Source organism: Schistocerca americana, chromosome 5, assembly GCF_021461395.2.
Source record: "Schistocerca americana isolate TAMUIC-IGC-003095 chromosome 5, iqSchAmer2.1, whole genome shotgun sequence".
NCBI classification, from domain to species: domain Eukaryota; kingdom Metazoa; phylum Arthropoda; class Insecta; order Orthoptera; family Acrididae; genus Schistocerca; species Schistocerca americana.
Genome location: NC_060123.1, coordinates 211,378,764 through 211,396,088, shown reverse-complemented (window position 1 = coordinate 211,396,088; position 17,325 = coordinate 211,378,764). Strand labels below are relative to the sequence as shown.

At 47.2% G+C, this 17,325-nt stretch overlaps 1 protein-coding gene across 2 annotated transcripts in view; it reads left to right on the top strand.

Moving 5' to 3' along the window:
• Nucleotides 1-242: 242 nt before the first annotated feature.
• Nucleotides 243-17,325, top strand: part of LOC124615659 (V-type proton ATPase 116 kDa subunit a1-like) — a 245,611-nt gene continuing 228,528 nt past the window's right edge. For both annotated transcript variants that reach the window (XM_047143682.1, XM_047143681.1), the window contains exon 1: nucleotides 243-409. The gene's annotated coding sequence lies outside the window, so the exon portion shown is untranslated. The remainder of the gene's footprint in view (nucleotides 410-17,325) is intronic.

Here is a 17,325-nt window from a genome sequence, read left to right as displayed (position 1 = left end):
GTTTGTTGTGATTTGAACGCTGTTGTTGTAGCGCACAGCACAAACCGCTATCTTACAGCTCTCTGCACATCTGTCCCGGTTATCGCGCGTCTTGGGAAAACTGGAACGTGTTAGTCCACAGGATTGTTAGCGACATATCGGGAGTGATACAGCCAGATAGGCGAATAAGAACGCGTTATCTTCGTCTAGATAATACGGACGAGAACCGTATTACGCCACACTCCTTGCTAGCACTTCAGCAATCACGTTGGTAATCTCATATTGCCGACGAATGATAGGTACTAAACGCTAAAAGATCTGTGAACAGCCAGCAGCTATTACTGTCGCGCCGCATCTTAATACTGCCGCTTCTGCATCGGACGGTTGCGGAAGAAATCGTCGTTCAGTGAAGTGCACGGAAGAAAAACAGGTAAGTTGGGAGTAAAATCATTCATATTTTTTATTATTGAGAATTGATCGTGTCATATACCGTATGTGTGTAGTGGATGCTGTGCTGGTACCAGTACGAGCCTCTCTCCCCCCCCCCCCCCCCCCCACTCTCTCCTTTCTAACGTTCCAATTGCGGGAGATGCGAGTGACTGCGGTACGACTGTGGTAACTTTAATTTCTTTGATTTTACCACAATGGTCCTTATGAGGGACTTATGTGGGAGCACTCGGCTTGGAACATACATTCTCGAATTACTAAGAATACGCCTGGGTGTGATGAACATTGTAGCTGCTGAATAAACAAACATTTGACTAATCACGCTGCCCTTTTTTGGGCTAAAGTGCGATTTTCGACCGCTATCCCCACCCCCTCCCCGCCCGGCACCTCTGAAATCTTAGTCGTATGATGACAGACTGGTTTGTAGCGTAGCCTGAGGTCTAGGTGAGGTTGGAAGGTGATAACTGCTTCACAATTGCGAAGTTAGCGAGTACGAACGCCAAATAAAGTTTGAGGTCAGAGATCCACCTGTAGCGTAGTTTAATGTTTACGTTCGCGTCCTCTTTAACGTACTTTGCCATGTTTAACGCACCTTTGTTTATAGAAACTGAAAATGCAAGATAAATTCAGAAAACCCATATCAGATTGTGGACAAGTTTCTGGCGAGAATTTTGAGGCATTTTGTTAACATACGTCGTACTTCAACTACGAAAGCCGCGCGGGGTAACCGTGCGGTCTCAGGCGCATTGCCACGGTTCGCGCGGCTATACCCGTCGGAGGTTCTCGAGTCCTCCCTCGGGCATGGATGTGTGTGTGTTGCCTTTAGCGTAAGTTAGTTTAAGATAGATTAAGTAGTGTGTAAGCCTAGGGACTGATAACCTTAGCAGTTTGGTCCCATAGGAACTTACCACCAAAAAAATTTCAACTACGAAAAATGAAACGATGGTCCACTACTTTAGTTTCGCCCTTGGTTGAATTTGCCTGAATCTTCTGTCAACAAATTTGCATCCAGCACAGGCGACCAATACTCTAGAATCGTTCGAGTGTTTCCTAGATTGTTTCTTTCATGAATGAATTAGACCTGACACTGAATCTCCGTCTGCCATTTTCTATAACTGGATTTATATGGTGGCTCTCCTTAAGCCTTGTCATGCTAATTCCCTGCCATTTTCCCTTTAGACAAATGTTGGGATGGTTCAATAAGCAAGGCAACAGACGATCTACAGCCCATCCACGAACAGTCCAGAGTTGTGATCTGTCTCTAAAGAGCCGGCCGCGGTGGTCTCGCGGTTCTAGGCGCGCAGTCCGGAACCGTGCGACTGCTACGGTCGCAGGTTCGAATCCTGCCTCGGGCATGGATGTGTGTGATGTCCTTAGGTTAGTTAGGTTTAAGTAGTTCTAAGTTCTAGGGGACTGATGACCACAGCAGTTGAGTCCCATAGCGCTCAGAGCCATTTGAACCATTTGTCTCTAAAGAGTCGACTGCACATGTTCCTCTATCTCTTCTTTCGCATGGAAAACTCTACCTGTTTGTGATGGCTTAACCGACTCCATTGAATGAATGTTAGCAGTGATTTGACCACTCAGTGCGAGAATGTTTCATCTGTCCACATGCATGAAATTAAATTTTTTTGCCTTGAAGTTTGGCACAAATGACGAGGTCGCCATTTCTTCAAATACTAATCGCTGCTAACGGACAAGACATTTGCTGCAGGCGTAGTCTGGACAAACATGACTTCAGAAACACACTGCTCCTAATTCAATCGCACATAGCGTGTATTTTCCGCATACGTTACATTAGCCTACTGACGTTGCCTGTCCTATAGACATTTTCTCTCGTTTATAGATGTAAGACGATATGTTTCATGGGGATCGCGCCTTCTTCTTCTTATAGATAGTGGTGTCTGTTCTGTCGGACGCGGCCGGCGTAACAGGTGCCACTCGCGATGAAGCAACCGGGACACATACATGAAATAATTGTGGTGAAAGGAACGGGAAAGAAGAGATAGGAAAGAGATAGAAAGGAAATAATTACTTCCAGCAGCACAGGGCATTGTGGCAATGCAACGGCGAGAGTTGAATATTTGTGCCGGACCGGGACTCGAACCCCGATACTCCGCTTCTCCAGAACAGTTGCCTTAGCCGCCTCTTTTATTTATTTTTTTGTAAGCAGTAAGTAACTGAAACTAATAAGTACACTCGTTACGTCAAATTGGGGACGCACATAACTGAAAACATTACTGATAGTTGCAGCAAAGGGCAAAAAGAAAGAAAGCAAAGTGTGAGGCTAAGGAAGCCATTAAATAAAACGGAAGGATGGAATCCGTACCACCAGTAACCGGTACTCCATCTTGCACCGGATGGGAAAGAAAACAAAAAAACTGCGAAGAACCTTTTCACGGGGGTCAAAAGGAGGAAAGGGGCTGCTACACAGTGCGAGGGGTCACGACGAAACTCTCCATCTGCTTTATCATACAGATATGACTTCTCGTAATGACCAAGGTAGATCCCACGTTGTACCGTGTTGTGTTCTGTCATCGTCTTATAATTTTAGCTTCTCTTACCCGTGATGTTACAGCTAGGTGGAGGATCGTGAAACGCACTCCACAAATAATTGGAAAAATACTGTCGATACTTTGGGTTACGGAGGATCTTGCAATGTCATACCTGCAAATAGTTCCAAAAGTCTAAAGTGTCCTTAGTGCCGTCTGCATGCCCACGAAGCCACGTCACGGCATTAGTTTTCGTGCATGGATAATAAGTCTCATCCGGGAATAATTTAGTCTTGGGTTCGATATGATTCGGCGTCACTCGAAGGAAGTATGCTGACATTTGCTTCACTAAGTGCCACACTGCCGTAGACTCGCCACAGCTAAGACGGTGTTCATCGTTGTCTTGAACGCCACAACTCGTGCACATGGGTGAGTCCAACATATTGATCGCATGTAGCCTTGATCTGGTCACCTGCTCACCGTTGACAGAGATATACCACATCGCCGTGACGGCCGTGTCCAGCGTTACGTGGTGAATCGTTCTCCACACCACTCGCCAGTTGACGCTCGGGTGCTTCCTCTCCACGATGGTATCGGGTCGCCCATGCTGCAGGACACGATAAACCGTCCGTGCCGTCGCCAGTCGAGTCGCTGGTAAGGCAAGTCTAGCGTAACTGAGTTCGAAGTAAAAGACACCGATGTAGAAGAGGGACGAGGGGACGTGATGTATCGGCACAGGTGGAGAGACGGAGGGTGGCGCTAGTTCTTCTAATAACAAACTCGTCAGACCGTCCGGACGGCGGTGCCATGGTTTGACTAACGTGATCACAAATAGGGCAACCGTTCTGTCATGAACGTGATAAAGGCCAAGCGCTCCCCAATCCGGGGGAAGGGTGAGAGTCTCATATTTGATCTTGAAAAGCATTCCTGAACTCACAAAGGACCCAAAAGCCGCCAGTATAAGGCCAGCTAACATCATCGGTATTGGTAATATCTGGGCAATGTGCGGAATGCGTGACGCTAAATGTGTGTTGACATTCTGGGTCCGTTGGACGATGTCCAATGCTCGTAGACGGTTATTGGCTATCCACGTCCGAGCATTTCGTGAAAGTCGTCGAATGTTGTGAGCAGCGGTTCGTCGCATATCGTCTGTGAAATCAATGTCGAGGCATTTCAAAGTACTCTGAGCTGTAAGGGGGTGAAGCTGTCCTCAGGCAGTCCGAACCCAGTGTTCATCGCCACTGATTTTGCGACGTTGATGCGACTACCACTGGCCATCCTATTTGTAGCCATCCATTTCAGTGCGCTGGCGTTGTCGTCGCCGTTACGTATGCTTTACATCGGAAAGTTTTGCCTCGTAATGTCATATTCGTTAGTCGTCGGCTCAGGTCGCATAGGAGTGGTTCCATGGCCACGGCGTAAAGTAACGTGGACAGAAATGTTGAGGGGCTGCGTAGGACGGCCGTTAACGATCACCTTGGATGTCGCGCCACGGAGTAGTCGCATGACGACAGTGACAAATGGCTGAGCCGGCCGGTGTGGCCGTGCGGTTCTAGGCGCTTCAGTCTGGAACCGCGTGACGGCTACGGTCGCAGGTTCGAATCCTGCCTCGGGCATGGATGTGTGTGATGTCCTTAGGTTAGTTACGTTTAAGTAGTTCTAAGTTCTATGGGACTGATGACCACAGATGTTAAGTCCCATAGTGCTCAGAGTCATTTGAACCATTTGAACCAGATGGTCGTGGCGGCCTTGGAAGAGCGGCCTTCCCCAAAGAATCGTGAACGTTCTCGACGTTTTTCCGTCCCGGAAGGGGCATAGATATTGATAAGGCGGACACCAAGTACTGTGAGTGCCATTCCTCTTGCCCTCGCTGTTGATCTCTTCCCCCAAAACAATCCAACAACCCAATCCTCTTGCCCCAGGCAGAAAGAGAATACCGTCCGCCACTATTCCTTCCCGAAGAAGTACAGCGACGCCGCTGCCTGTGGGGGAAGCTGGAGAGAAGCATGCGTCATAACCGTACATGTCTGGGAAGTCGTCGACGTACACCTCCTGGAGAAGTGCTGTATCGATGGAAGCATAATTCAACATATCCTGAAGCAAGGATAACTTAACACGCATCCATATAATGTTGATGTTTATCGTCGCAACACGATAAGTTTGAGGTCTATCCATAGCACCCGTGTTGGCCATCAACACCCTTGTAAGGGGTGTGTGCACGTCACTTCAAGCTGTCTCATCGCTGTCACTGATGGTGGAAAAGGATCAAGACTGGTGAGATGAATTCCCCCGCTTGTCGTCCGACACGATGGGCAAGGAGTTTTCCTCACCGTCGTCCGCCCAGTCGCCATGAAATATCCGCTGTTGGTGGCTGCTGCGGCGCTCGGCGCAGACTATTTTGGCGCTACTGGCTGGTAATCGGCAGCGGCTGTCTGCATGTGATCCTGCTGTTGTGTGGGGTCGGAGGAACTGAAGCTGTCACCACGGCGATCTGTTGGCTGGGATGTTTCTGTGGCCTCTGTACCGTCGCCGGATTGGACATAGTCCGTGTCAGACGTTCGCTGCAAGCATTCGTCCGATGGAGCACGCCGCCATCTCTTGTGTTTCCGCGGGGAACGCTGTTTACGGACGTGAGTTTCAGTATCCGAACGTGGGTGGATCTCTTCAGCTGCTCCGGTGCCTGGAACAAAAGCCGCTGTCGGCACAACCCGTGGGTCAATGTCCGTCCTGTCATCCGTGCTTTCTTGCAAGGTCGGTCGGTGATTGTCCTCAGGAGGGAGCTCTGTTGTAGGGGCTGGAGCCGGCCGCTGTCACCGAGCAGTTCTAGGCGCTTCAGTCCGGAGCCGCACTGCTGCTGCGGTCGCAGGCTCGAATCCTGCCTCGGGCATAGATGTGTGTGATGTCCTTGGGTTAGTTAAGTTTCAGTAGTTCTAAGCTGTAGGGGACTGATGACCACAGATGTTAAGTCCCATAGTGCTTAGAGCCATTTGAACCAGTACTGCAGGATCCATCGTGGCCTCGCTATCGGGGGTGTCTATCGGACGAATGTGGTCGGCATCGGAAAAGGTGGCCGCCCGTGCAACCCCGGCATAATTAAGAGGAAGGGTCGTCACCGTAGAAGTAGGCATAGATTCACCTGTCGGGATCTGAGCAAGCCGTCGTCGGAGACAATCCGACCTGTCGTGTCCTTGGCCACAGCCGGAGCAAGAACATGGCTGTCCGTCATTCATAATAATCGTTCTACATCCGCCGATGAAAAGATAGGATGGTACATGTTTTGTCAGTTCAATTTTGATTTGTCCGCAGCTCGTGGTCGTGCGGTAGCGTTCTCGCTTCCCGCGCCCGGGTTCGATTCCCAGCGGGGTCAGGGATTTTCTCTGCGTCGTGATGACTGGGTGTTGTGTGCTGTCCTTAGGTTAGTTAGGTTTAAGTAGTTCTAAGTTCTAGGGGACTGATGACCATAGATGTTAAGTCCCATAGTGCTCAGAGCCAGCCAATTTTGATTTGTCGTACCCCTTTAAGAACCGGGTACAATGTAAAGGTGGTCCACTTTTCGACCATGTGGCTGACCACTCTGCCGTAAGGCTTGATGCCGCGGTGACGACGTCCGGTGGTACTTCGAATGGGAGTTCGAAGACTTATATCATACGGAGGCCAAGCCATGCTTCACCGATGGAGACTGCCCCAATATGGCCTTCAGAAAGTTTGAATTTAAGCGTTCGCAAGTGCGAGCACCATTCTGTTGCACACCTCGGCACTTACTAACTTGTAGACAACTCTACTCGTGGTAGAAAGATGGATATCAACTATGTCCTGCGGATCAACTTTAACGTCGTCACGTAGAAAACGGAAAACGTCCCACTTCAAAAGCTCGCGGCCGTGCATGATCGGGCTGAAAACTGATCTTGATGTTGGGTTGTCTGTATAAACGTGCCATAGCACGTCGTTAGTAATGGACTCTAAACTAGCGGCGACGTAGTAGTAATAAACAACTAAGAACACTCGCGACCACGCGGACGGGACGTAAACAGGACGTCCTCGCCGCAGCTCTGTGGAAAGCAGAGTATTGCCGCTTCGGCCATCTGGACACGCTTTGCATGAAATTCAAATTCCCAATTTGGCGGTCGCCGATCCGCAACGAACCCCATCCATTAACCCTCTACTCGCATATATCTGATTCCATTAACAATGTCCGAACTCCTAAGGGGATCAGAAATTGCCGAGTAGAGGGTTAATGTGCGGGGTTCGTTACGGTGCAGCGACCAGGAAGTTGGCAATTTGAATCTTACGGAAAGCGTGTCCGGATGGCCGAAGTGATTAAGGCAACCATTCGGAGGAGCGGAACATCCGGATTCAAGTCCCAGTCCAGGAAAAATTTTCATCTCCTGCCGTTGTACTACTGCAATGCCCTGAGCTGCTGGAAGACAATAATTCCATCTTATCTCTTTCCCATCCCATTTCCTTTCTATTCCTTTCAGCCCAGTTAACCATGTGCACTTCTTCTTCTTCTTCTTCTTCTTCTTCTTCTTCTTTTTCTCCTTCTTCATGTTAATGTTGTTCTGTACAGCGTCTGCTATACTCAAGATCTGGTAAATTTATTTAATTTAATTCTGCTGCCAGATGCCCTTCCTGTCGCTACATTCGTCAGTTACCTAAGGGACGGATGTCGTGTGCGCCACCTGTCTGTGAACTATGTAAACCATGTTTTGTGTGTGATTATTTTAACTGTTTGTGTACCGCATTTTTGGAGACCAAAAATTGGGGGCCATCCCAGAATTTGCATAAACGAGTTTGGGAAAGTCACCTGAAACAACACTCAGGCTGACCAGTGTACCATCTATAGTCGTTAACCCATCCCACAGATTCGATCTTTGTCTAGGAAATGCATACCACATCTCTACGCGGTCGGAAGTCATTTCATGAAATCCATGCATAAAACTTCAAATCGAAAACTTTTGTTGGTGGGCAAACTAACTCTTCTACAGCCTACAAAATAGTGTAGTGAAATTTTTAGTGTCTGATTATTGGCACCACAACTGCTTGTCTTTAACTCGATCGAAGAAAAAGGGAAACATACACCGAGTTGTCAAAAGTCATGGGATAGCGATATGCACATACACAGCAGGCTGTAGTATTGCTTACACAAGGTATAAAAGGGCAGTGCATTGGTGGATCTGTCTTTTGTAGTTAGGTGATTCATGTGAAAAGGTTTCCGACATGATCATGGCCGCACGAAGGGAATTAGCAGACGTTGAATGCGGAGTGGTAGTTGAAGCTAGACACATGGGACATTTTACTAAGGAAATCGTTAGGGAATTCAGTATTCCTAGATCTACAGTGTCAAGAGCGTGCCCAAAATACCAAATTGCAGGCGTTACCTCTACCACGGAAAACGCGGTGGCCGGCGGCCTCCACTTAACGATCGACAGCAGCGGCATTTGTCTAGAGCCGTCAGTGCTAACAGACAAGCAACACTGCGTGAAATAACCGCAAAATCAATGAGGAACGTACGACGGACGTATCCGCTAGGACAGTGCGGTGAAATTTGGCGATAATGCACTGTGGCAACAGACGACCGACGCGTGTGCCATGCTAACAGCACATCGCCTGCAGCGCGTCTTTTGTGCTCATGACCGTATCGGTTGGGCACTACACTACTGGGAAACCGTAGCCTGGTCAGATGAGTCCCGATTTAAGTTGGTAAGAGCTGATAGTAGGGTTCTAGTGTGGCGCAGACCTCAGGAAGCCACGGGCCTAGTTTGTCAACAAGCCACTGTGCAAGCTGGTGGCGGCTCCATGAGGTTCTGGGCTGTGTTTACAAGGAATGGACTGGGTCCTCTGGTCCAAGTGAACCAATCATTGACTGGAAACGGTTATGTTCGGCTACTTGGTGAGTATCTAGAGCCATTCGTGGAGTTCATGTTCCCAAAAAACGATGGAATTTTTACGGATGACAATGCGCCATGTCATCAGGCCATAATTGTTCGCAATTGGCTTGAAGAATATTCTAGACAACACGAGCGAGTAATTTGGTCATCCAGATCGCCAGATACGAATCCCATAGAACATTTATGGGACATAAACGAGACGTCAGTTCGTGCACAAAATTCTGCACCGTCAACACTTTCATAATTTTCGACGGCTATAGAGGCAGGATGGCTCAACATTTCTGCAGGGGACTTCCAACGACTTGTTGTGTGCAAGGTAGGTCGCGGTTTGCACTACGCCGGGGAAAAGGAGGTCTTACACGATATTAGGAGGTATCCGACGACTTTTCTCATCTCAGCGCATGACACTTATGGAAGACAACCGTGATCCAAAACGTTCAAGTGCTTCAAGTTTAGTTTCGTTTTGGGCATCGGACTGATTGCTTTCCCTGGGAAATATGATGGCTTGTCTTAGGTTAGACTAGGTAGGAACGTGTCTTTTTCTTCAGACACTATACACAGACAGCCAGTTAAGCTGTTACCAGCGTCATAATAACGAGATAAAACGATTTCATATGTCACTAATCTTGACCGTGGTCATTTCATGAGTAGGGAGACGAGCTATTTAATAATGTCGACGGAAGGCTCAGCATTCTTTTATGCTGACGCTGATGGCAAACTCATCTCGGGCTGTACTAAATATTCCTTGTTCGGGTCGACATTAACAGCTACAGAGACCATTATTCTGTGGTCGCTCGCAACCTGAAATACAGGAATTTGTTGAAAACTTGGCTGTTTTGAGTGACACAGGTTGAAACAATGCGACAGCTTGTACTGACGGAAAACCTAAAATCGTCGCATTTGCGCAGGTATGGATTAATTTTTTTTATCTTCAGTCTGACTGGTTGGGTGCGGTCCGTCACATTTTTCTCTTCTGTGCCAGTCAGCAAAGCAGCACTTACACCCAGTGCCCTTCATTATTTTTCCCGTGTATTCCAGCTTTTGTCTTCACTCCTTGACGTCTTAGCATATGTTCTACTATCTCGTCCATTATACTAGCGAACGTTTTCTATCTGTTCGTTTCCTCATCGATTCTGCGGAGAACCTCGTCATGTGTATCATATCGGCCCACTAATATTCAGTGTAGTTCTGCAGAACCACGTCTTAAATACTTCGATTCTCTTCTTTTTCAGTTTTCCAACAGTTCGTGGTCCACTTCCATACAATGCTGTGCTCTAGGTGTACATTCTCAGAAATGGTTACCTCGAGTTACGGCCTGACCTTGATATCTGTACGGCTTATAAAAGGACTTTTCTCTTAATATTGTGAATATTTATATATGTGCTTGGAGAGAGAGAGAGAGATTGATTTTTGATTGAGACTTTACTTTATGTTGTAACTGGTACCTGAATTTTGGTTGCTGCCTCCTTAAATGATCAGCTTCTGCACCAGTTGGCGACGTATTATAATTTGGAGGAAGTTATTGTTCTTTAAGATATAAAATACGACTCTTTTGGTTACTTGGCCCTATTGCGGATAGCTTTGAGTCCAAGTTTTCGTAGCTTTTCTTACATAAGGGACCACTGTTGTAAGTAAATAAGATCAAACAGAAATCTGATTTTCGTGAGAAAACATCCTTCAAACTACACGTCCTGTTGCATCAAAATTGGTCATTGGCGTTCGGCACCATACTACACTACTGGCCATTAAAATTGCTACACCACGAAGATGACGTGCTACAGACGCGAAATTTAACCGACAGGAAGAAGATGCTGTGATATGCAAATGATTGGCTTTTCAGAGCATTCACACAAGGTTGGGGCCGGTGGCGACACCTACAACGTGCTGACATGAGGAAAGTTTCCAAGCGATTTCTCATACACAAACAGCAGTTGACCGGCGTTGCCTGGTGAAACGTTGTTGTGATGCCTCGTGTAAGGAGGAGAAATGCGTACCATCACGTTTCCGACTTTGATAAAGGTCGGATTGTAGCCTATCGCGATTGCGGTTTATCGTATCGCGACATTGCTACTCGCGTTGGTCGAGATCCAATGACTGTTAGCAGAATATGGAATCGGTGATTTCAGGAGGGTAATACGGAACGCAGTGCTGGATCTCAACGCCCTCGTATCACTAGCAGCCGAGATGACAGGCATCTTATCCGCATGGCTGTAACGGATCGTGCAGCCACGTCTCGATCCCTGAATCAACAGATGGGGACGTTTGCAAGACAACAACCATCTACGCGTACAGTTCGACGACGTTTGCAGCAGCATGGACTATCAGCTCTGAGACCATGGCTGCGGTTACCCTTGACGCTGCATCACACACAGGAGCGCCTGCGATGGTGTACTCAACGACGAACCTGGGTGCACGAATGGCAAAACATCATTTTTTCGGATGAATCCAGGTTCTGTCTACAGCATCATGGTGGTCGCATTCGTATTTGGCGACATCGCAGTGAACGCACATTGGAAGCGTGTATTCGTCATCGCCATACTGGCGTATCACGTGGCGTGATGGTATGGGGTGCCATTGGTTACACGTCTCGGTCACTTCTTGTTCGCACTGACGGCACTTTGAACAGTGGACGTTACATTTCAGATGTATTACGACCCGTGGCTCTACCCTTCATTCGATCCCTGTGAAACCCTACATTTCAGCAGGATAATGCACGACTGCATGTTGCAGGTCCTGTACGGGCCTTTCTGGACACAGAAAATGTTCGACTGCTGCCCTGGCCAGCACATTCTCCAGATCTCTCACCGATTGAAAACTTCTGGTCAACGGTGGCCGAGCAACTGGCTCGTCACAATACGTCAGTCACTACTCTTGATGAACTGTGGTATCGTGTTGAAGCTGCATGGGCAGCTGTACCTGTACAAGCCATCCAAGCTCTGTTTGACTCAATGCCCAGGCGTATCAAGGCCGTTATTACGGACAGAGATGGTTGTTCTGGGTATTGATTTCTGAGGATCTATGCACCCAAATTGCGTGAAAATGTAATCACATGTCAGTTCTAGTAAAATATATTTGTCCATTGAATACCCGTTTATCATCTGCATTTCTTTTTGGTGTAGCAGCTTTAACGGCCAGTAGTGTATTATACAGCATAATCCAATTACTGCAATTAAGAAATGATGAGAGATTGTTACGTGTTGAATGATAACTATAGAGAATGCATTTCCTTTCGTGTATTTTAGTGAACTTTGTACACTTACAGTTCTGTCGATTGATAGCCGGCGACGACAACGAAGTTCACTTCCTTTTCCAAATACAAGATATTTCTATTCTTCACTTCCAGAAAATTTGTATACATAAATGTTTGGCAATTCCTATACATACTGTACTCGGTTTTATCACTGAAACAGCAATTTTCATCAAATGTAACAATACGTCCTGAGTGACGGCCTAGCAACACGTCCTCTTTCAACAAGATACAGATTAACAGTCCTCTTTTTTTTAAATCAATTGTCTCTTTTTTTAGAGTCCATACTCAAAGATTCACAACTACTATCGTTGCGGGATTGCGCGCTAAAGAGTTTCTTGCTGTCCAGCTGCGCTTCACTTCACTTCAAGTGCTTTTTGAATCAAATTTATATTTACGGTTTTACATACATTACTGAGCTTCTCAGAATAAAATCAGGCACAATTAGTTAAAAAAAGAGCAATGAGGCTCACATAACATTACATGGTCCGCTTCTTTCCACGTCCTGCTTGCTTCGTCTGATCATGCGCTGATTTGCTTCCAGGGTAGCAGAATTCCTTCACTACGTCTACTTCTTGCTCTCCAGTTTTGATGTTAGACGTGTAGCTGACCTCTTATCTGCTGTTCCTTAAAACTTTTTGTCTTTTTTTTGTCTACCCTCAACAATATTCTGAGCTCAGTAAATTATTCCATCAACAGGTCCTATAATATTTTCGTACTTTCTCAGAAGATAGTAATGTCCGCGAATCTTCTCATTGGAATACTTAACCCAGAATTTTAGCCCCACTGCTCGACCCTCTCTTTTATTTCCTTCTTTGCTTCTTTGATGTACAGGTTGAAGAGTAGAGCTGAAACACTGCACTCCAGCCTTCCACCATTTTTAATCCGAGGAGTCTCTTGATGTTCCTTTATTTTTGTCCTCTCTAATGTCTTGCACAGATTGTGTATCCGCAAAGAGAACATAAGAAGCAGACAAATCGAGGAAAGAGATCTTTCCTCTTCCAAAAAGGTCTACTAGTATCACACATAGTCCTTGATTTGAGAATGAAATTTCAAAGTATGTAAGCGTCGAGCGGGTCATTGTATGAAAGTAAATCATGAACTGTGGGAAAACCAGAAAAGAAGATAATCGAAGCTGTTGACATGTGGTTTTATCGAACGATGCTTTTACTGATAAGGAATGAGGAGGTTCTTCGCAGAATCGATGAGTAAAAGAATCTGTGGAAGATGCTGACAAGAAGAAGGGATGAGTGATAGGGAGTATGTTACGACATCAGGAACATTTTTTAATTGCGTTAGATAGAAATTATATTGAGACATCAGGAACATTTTTTAATCGCTTTAGCTTGCAAGGTGGCCATAATTTCCACCTTACAAGCACTCATCCACGTACTTTGCCGTGAACTACAACCACAATTAGGTATCATTTGATAAGTTGTACATCGTATATATGAAGATATAAAGGAGACTGACATTGTCATATACACCTTGTAAATAATTGTTAACGATCATTGCATGAAAGGTGACGGAGTATCTTTATTAACATAACGGCGTAATGAATGATTGCCTATACTAGTGGAGGTTGGAACGCCAGTGGAGATGAAACGGCAGGCAGAACTCAACCTCTGGGTGGAAGGCCCGCACAGGTGTTGGGCCTGCGTAAACACAGGAAGCAGCTAGACGGACGTCGTGGCACCCGAGCTCTGGAGCACAATAGAGTCGCGACCGGCTGGTTTTGCAGCCAGACGGGAAGGATTATACTTCGGAAACTACGAAAATCGGGGACGCAGCTGAAAGGACCGAGGAAGCATCACCTTGGAAATCACGCAGACTGGGTTGTTTCCGCGGATTTTTACTCAGAAGCGTACCTTAGTATGAGTGTCGATACTTCCTAGCAAACTTTCCGCGCTGGACGACAAAAGACTAAAATATGTTGGGTGGTGTTTGGAAGAATCTGTAGAGAGGGAGAGTATTCCGTGGCATCGGGAATATGATTCGTTTTCGGAATTACGCACCGGACGCAGTACATACAGTGGTATCGCAAATTGCTTCGGCTTATTAGGGCTATAAAAGCTAGAAAGCTGTGATAACGTTAGTTTATTTCCACTGAGGTTCTACACCACCGTAAATCATCTTTGAAAGTGGTGTCTTCTAGTGTTTGGTACGTAGATGATGTTAATCATTTCGCGTTATTGATATTAGACCGCGCAGTCATAATAAGGAACTTAGCTGGGTAATTGATTAGTAATTTTACTTAGTAAATGTAAACTTTGTAATATAAAGTTTTTTTTGTAATCTACATTAAATATATAAACAGGAACAACGTTTATCATTTAGTAGGATTAGTTGCCTTCATCATTCATTTATGTTTAGATTGTGATTTATAGAATTAAGAGATCCTAAGATCTGCTTCAGGGGGTAGTCAGACAGGGCCAAATCTTCATTTTAGACTGTATTATTCTCCGTTGCGCGCATTCATTTTACACCCGCCTGGAGTAGCATCTTAGAAGCTGTAGCCGCTAAACCTTATGCTAAGCTTTTCTAAATGCCACGAATCATGTAAGAGTTACGTGACGGAGAACGCTGTGGATCCGTAGAGCGAAAACATTGTAGGAGAAGACAAATTTTTGGAACATATAGACAAATAATTGGGGACCGTTTCATTATGCAGGGTGGTTATAATCAAATTGAGGTCTTCCAAGTGCTGCAGTGCGTGGTGTATACATCGCAGGACGCTGAAACATCGTAGGTATGTTCATTAAGCGGTGCCCTCGCGAAGTGCGCTGAAAAAAAAAAAAAAAATACTTTCACCCTCTGCCGTCAGGCGAAAATATGGCGCTGCTAGCAGTCATAATGTGATGCGGGTGTAGGAAAAGGGGAGGAACGATCAAACACGTGGTAACGGTAGATCTGGAACGTTTATTAAGATGTGGACACAAGTTACAACATGTGCTCTGTATGGTCTCCCTCTGCGTCCATAACACGGTATGGTCGACAGATGCTTGCAGCTCTGGTGTAATCAGAGTGATATGTCGCAATATGTTATCATTCAGATCAGCAAGAGTCCGGATGCCTCCCTGACAGACAAGATCTTTCAGATAGCCCCACAAACAGAAGCCACATAGATTTACGTCGGGTGATCTGGAAGGCCAAACATCTTGAAATTGCGTAGAGATGAAGCGGTCGTTACTGAAGGTTTCTCGAAGCAAATCTTTCACCTGGAAGCGACATGTGGTGTAGTCCCCTGTTGCATGAAAATTGTGGCGTGGGTACAGTTGCGTTCCTGCAAAGCTGGAATCACGCGTTACGCAATAATGTCCTTATAATGTGTAGGTGTCAATGTGAACCTAACAGGCCCGCAGGGTTTCATCCCGAAGGAAGACGGACCGAGAATGAAAGAGCTCATGAAACAACGCACAGTCACATGAGCTGAGTGCAGTGAATGTTTCTGCATGACATGCGACGGAGTAAAACCCCATATGCGACTGTTCTGTGCATTCACGGCACCGTACAGAGTAAAATATACACTCCTGGAAATGGAAAAAAGAACACATTGACACCGGTGTGTCAGACCCACCATACTTGCTCCGGGCACTGCGAGAGGGCTGTACAAGCAATGATCACACGCACAGCACAGCGGACACACCAGGAACCGCGGTGTTGGCCGTCGAATGGCGCTAGCTGCGCAGCATTTGTGCACCGCCGCCGTCAGTGTCAGCCAGTTTGCCGTGGCATACGGAGCTCCATCGCAGTCTTTAAACACTGGTAGCATGCCGCGACAGCGTGGACGTGAACCGTATGTGCAGTTGGCGGACTTTGAGCGAGGGCGTATAGTGGGCATGCGGGAGGCCGGGTGGACGTACCGCCGAATAGCTCAACACGTGGGGCGTGAGGTCTCCACAGTACATCGATGTTGTCGCCAGTGGTCGGCGGAAGGTGCACGTGCCCGTCGACCAGGGACCGGACCGCAGCGATGCACGGATGCACGCCAAGACCGTAGGATCCTACGCAGTGCCGTAGGGGACCGCACCGCCACTTCCCAGCAAATTAGGGACACTGTTGCTCCTGGGGTATCGGCGAGGACCATTCGCAACCGTCTCCATGAAGCTGGGCTACGGTCCCGCACACCGTTAGGCCGTCTTCCGCTCACGCCCCAACATCGTGCAGCCCGCCTCCAGTGGTGTCGCGACAGGCGTGAATGGAGGGACGAATGGAGACGTGTCGTCTTCAGCGATGAGAGTCGCTTCTGCCTTGGTGCCAATGATGGTCGTATGCGTGTTTGGCGCCGTGCAGGTGAGCGCCACAATCAGGACTGCATACGACCGAGGCACACAGGGCCAACACCCGGCATCATGGTGTGGGGAGCGATCTCCTACACTGGCCGTACACCACTGGTGATCGTCGAGGGGACACTGAATAGTGCACGGTACATCCAAACCGTCATCGAACCCATCGTTCTACCATTCCTAGACCGGCAAGGGAACTTGCTGTTCCAACAGGACAATGCACGTCCGCATGTATCCCGTGCCACCCAACGTGCTCTAGAAGGTGTAAGTCAACTACCCTGGCCAGCAAGATCTCCGGATCTGTCCCCCATTGAGCATGTTTGGGACTGGATGAAGCGTCGTCTCACGCGGTCTGCACGTCCAGCACGAACGCTGGTCCAACTGAGGCGCCAGGTGGAAATGGCATGGCAAGCCGTTCCATAGGACTACATCCAGCATCTCTACGATCGTCTCCATGGGAGAATAGCAGCCTGCATTGCTGCGAAAGGTGGATATACACTGTACTAGTGCCGACATTGTGCATGCTCTGTTGCCTGTGTCTATGTGCCTGGGGTTCTGTCAGTGTGATCATGTGATGTATCTGACCCCAGGAATGTGTCAATAAAGTTTCCCCTTCCTGGGACAATGAATTCACGGTGTTCTTATTTCAATTTCCAGGAGTGTACCACTTCCGTCCAAAACATATTCGCCTTTCACCACGTCGTCCACTTACATGCGTGCCAAATGACGAAGGCCAAAGTCACGGCGTTGTGACGTATCTTGGTGCTACGTTTGGTGCACATTCTGAATGTTGTTGGGATACCAGTGTAAAATTCGCCGCAAAATCATGTGCTGTATTGTCGGCTATGACTACAGCAACTTCATCAACAACTACCATGGGAATGGGCCACATCCCTTTCCTGCTGCACCACCTAAATCACCTGTTTCTTCACATTTCTTGATCATATTTTGCAGTCCATTTATTGATATGGGACCTATTCGCAGCT